The sequence below is a fragment of the Galeopterus variegatus genome, unplaced genomic scaffold (genome assembly GCF_000696425.1).
Source record: "Galeopterus variegatus unplaced genomic scaffold, G_variegatus-3.0.2 Scaffold10579, whole genome shotgun sequence".
Lineage (NCBI taxonomy): Eukaryota > Metazoa > Chordata > Mammalia > Dermoptera > Cynocephalidae > Galeopterus > Galeopterus variegatus.
This window is the reverse complement of record NW_007736690.1, coordinates 10,472-15,058: the sequence shown is the minus strand read 5'-3', so window position 1 is coordinate 15,058 and position 4,587 is coordinate 10,472.

Sequence of the window (4,587 nt, the reverse complement as noted above, 5' to 3'; positions counted from 1 at the left end):
TAGGCAGAAATAAGTGAGACCAAATAATGTGTACTTAAAGGGGCTTCACCAAACTTTAAGGAATAATGCAAGGAAAATGTAACTCACACGATAATCTAGAGCTACTCTGCTCTCTTCTACTGAGCTGGGTCTTTGCAGCTGTGTCCTTTCCAGATTCCCTTTATTTCCCCAAATTGGAACCACTTACTACCTCTCTGCAACTCAGAATGTGACCCTCAACAATTTTATAATTAATTAAGTTTTCATTTATTTTGTCTTATGTGCTTGTGTTGGGGGGGATGCAAATCTTTTGTTTGTTTTTGTTTATAGAAGTCAGAATGTGACCCTCAACAATTTTATAATTAATTAAGTTTTCATTTATTTTGTCTTATGTGCATGTGTTGGGGGGGATGCAAATCTTTTGTTTGTTTTTGTTTATAGAAGGATCATGATGGTGTGATCTTCACTATATTTCTCTTCTAATGAGTCTACAGTCCTATTTCCAGGGCTTTATTCATGATATATAATATATAAATATTTTCTAAACAATTGGGTGTAAAATAATATTGGCACTAGCTTGAAGCAGTCCATCTCAGGTTTTCATTGAAAGACAATTTTTTTTCCCCTTCCTGACAGCTGCCTAGTATGGAGATCCAAACCCTTTACCTTGGTGTTATAACACCATGCGCTAACCAACTGAGCTAATTGGCCAGTACTAGGCATTTTGTACTCATCTGAATTCCCTATGAAACTTCTTGTGTTTGTTTAATGCAGTAGAAATTGTAATCAAACTTTACAGTTCTGGAAAAATCGATCACTAATTAAAGAATATGTGCGGGAAAACAGGAACTGATTTTTTAAGTAAGACATGCTTCCAGGAGTGAAATTCTGTAAAAACCTGGTAGCAGCATTTGAACTTCATAATTTGCCAAGGTAGGCATTGGGAGAGATTTAAAGTCAGTAAAGGCAAGGATTCTCTTCTAGATGATCTGAAGGGAGAACGACTACTGTTTATTTTGCCTGTTCAGAGAGGTTCTATTCTGTATGATCAAACTCATGAATCACAAAGGTGATGAGAAAATGAAAAGGTTTTTTAAAAACACAATTTAGAAAAGATTCCTAAAAGTATTTTCTGAACTTAAATGAATGCCGACCCATCCATTTAAAGATTAAAACATCTCGATTAAAAAGCAGCAACCTTTTTTATTTAGTACCAAACAAATCTTACTTCAGTGCTTTTTGCTTTTAGTGTTTGTTTTTAACAAGTTCGTATGTATATATGCAAACAATCCAAGTGGCCCAGTGAGTTGATAAGTGTTAGCTCCACAGACAATATATTACATAATATAAAAGGCAGGGCTATGTTGTTAAACAGCTCTAGGTCTTTCTCCCTGCTGCCTTCAAATAGACACAATAAAATTGTCCACAATGCAATATCAGTATGACGACTGTATATCCAATTACTTCTGAAAAGCCTTTGTGAGCATGGAAAACTAATCATTTTATGTGTCTGGAGATTCGCTAAGCAAAAGTAAATTCAGTCAAATATGCTGTGTTAAGAAAAGGGAAGCCAATTTAGCAAAATAAAGTAAGGAGAAAAGGAAACAAGGAAAAAAATTAAAAAGAGGAGCGAAAATCAAGTAGATTAACACTGCCTCTTCCTTTAAAAAAAGCCCTTCAAAAGTACAAATGAGTCTTGCTGGTAAGAAAGAAAACATATAGTGAGAGCTCTCTGCAAGTGTTTGAGTCATATTATAGACCGGACTTTAATGGAGAATAGATTTATATAGTTTAAATACATATTATGCCTTTATCTGCTGAAGATGCTTTCTTTTTAATACCTCCTTTGTTCCCTAGTGACACTGAGGCTATCCTATACATTATTCAAATTTAATAGAAGGACATTTTTATTAATCACATTCTCTGCAATTGTTAAAAATCAACAAGAAAATAAAATAGTCAGTATAAATGTAAGCAAAGGGCATGGCCATTGAAGATTTAAATAACTAAATGTGATATCACCATTAATATAGCTTTAGGAAATAAACAAATATGGATGGAATCTGAAAGCTAGACCATATTCTGATCCCCCAAATGCAAGTCCCCTGCCTTTAATGACTGAAGACAATATAATGGCATGGTCTTAAGCATCAGAGGACTGACGTAGAGCCCCCTTGAGAATGGAAAGCAGGTTTAAGTGTGACTTTCTCATTACTCAGAAGGGATGAGGTGTATAAGGAGAAAATGCCTGTCTTGATAACTGAGAAAACGGACAATCCTCAGCCCACTCTGCTGAAGGAAATTGAGGATAGTGGGTCTGGCTGACTCAAAAGAAAGGAACTCCACAACTTGGAAAAACTGAGAACAAAGACAATGCCATTTTATTTTAATATTTCCTTTATTTCTAGCAGAGAGTTCTGCTTATAGGAAATCAATACATCTATGTCGACAGAAAGTATGTGCTGTTTCTACACATGGTCACTAAGCTTGAGTTACAACTGTTAGTTTATGCACAATTCATTCATGTTTTGACACTGACTTGCCATTTTTCTTTACTGCCTTGGCTCGGCTCCCATCTCCTACTCCAACCTTCATTTCTCATTTTCCCTTTCCTCCTTTTTATGCACAATTCATTCATGTTTTGACACTGACTTGCCATTTTTCTTTACTGCCTTGGCTCCCATCTCCTACTCCAACCTTCATTTCTCATTTTCCCTTTCCTCCTTCTCACTTTTCATACTTCAATTAATAATGTTAATTAATTAATCAGTTTGACCCAGAATCTGCTATCAGTAATTTATACTAGCTGAATAATTGACAGATTTTACCTAGGCAATGAGCTCCTACATATCAAGAGGCTGAACATATTATGGACAATGACCAGTTTACACATGAAAATAGAACTCTGACCCACAACCTCTGCAGCAATCAGCATGGGAAGTCAAACCACAGCCTCCGCAGCCATCAGCTCAGAATGGTCAGGACTTGATCATCAACCACTGACAGCTCCTGTAATCTGTGCCCCTACTCCATGTTTTCAACTTAGGATCAATTAGAGAAAGCCAAATACGCTCCCCAGAACAATCACAAAGGATACTCCATCTCTCTCCAGTCTCCCTATGCCAGCAACCTTCACCCTGAGCATACCTGAAGCATTCCCACCCACCTTTTTTGACTTTAATACTTTCCCACTTCCCTGCCTGCCTTTGAATCTCTGCCAAATGCAAGTGATGGTGGACAGCTCCCCTGCTATCTATCAACCTTTAAATAGCCTCTGCTTGTCCATTTTTATTTAGCTGGTTTCATTTATTTCCACAACATTCCCACTACCAGTATTTATATTGTAAACTTCTTATTTCTAATTTACAAAAGAAAGTTTGGATTCTGTTTAAAAAATAAGTCAAGCATAGTTAAACAGTGGGGAGATCATTGTTTGGATTCTTGAGAGACGCTAGAGACTGATGATGGTCTAAATCTAATTTCTGTATACAATGTACCAGGACTGGCTGACAGGAGGAGAGTCTATAGGTATTTTTAAACTTATGATGGCATTTGGAAACTACCTGAACTCTGGTTTACTGAGACGAGTCTTTGCAAAGTAGCTGCTCTTCATCTTTTGCTTATATTTCTTAGAGGCAAGATGTTTCCTTTTTCCATTCCACCCTCTGCTCCAAGACTCCAAAATGTGCACCAATTTCTTTCTATAATTGCTTTATCTCATATGTAAGATTATGTGTGAATTGTCACTTCCCATATCTAACATTTTAGGGGGTAGCCATGGGTGATGAAACTGAAGCTTACGGAATTTAAATGATTTAATCAATAACCTAAGTTGTTGAGTACCAGTTGTCTAATGAGAACCCAACTTGTTCTGACTTTAAGGAACATGTTTTTCTCTGTCTCACACTACTGCTCATATAGCTAGCTACCCCTTCTTTCTTGTCTCTCATCTGTGAATAATGACCACTTCTTTTATGCCTACTATTTGAAGGATTGAAATTGAAGATGCTTAATGTAGGTTTAATGGATGACAAAAATAAATAGTTTTTGTTTTATTTTGTTTTTAGATTTAAAAGTCTTTAAGGACAGGAACCATTTTCTTACTTTATAAAACCCAAGAACAATTCATAGTCTAAGACTTGTCTTTCTAATGTAATTTTCATCCTGGCATTTTAATACAATTAAAATAAAGATGTGGTGTCCATCATAAAGCATATATAAAAGAACAAACTGCCAAAAACTATATATACTGAGTGCATCTCAGTAAGATACCTTGATGATGATGAGGTAATAGGCTGATCATCTATTTACATATTCCATTCATTCTTATTTTAGAATTAATTAGAAAAATCTAGTCATTATTATACCTTTGATTATGATCAGAAATAGCTATTCAAAAGCTTTCTTAAAGCAGAACAACCTCATCATGAGCTAGAAATATGGGAGAATACTTTTCCCAGAAAAATTGAGAAAAAGAACAAAAAAAAAAAGATTGATAAAAAGGGTACAATATTTTGTTCTATAATACTTAAAATGAAATAGAAAAGGAGACATGTACAAAAAAAAAATTAGAGATAAAACCAAACAAACTGTAGGAAAAAACTGCAG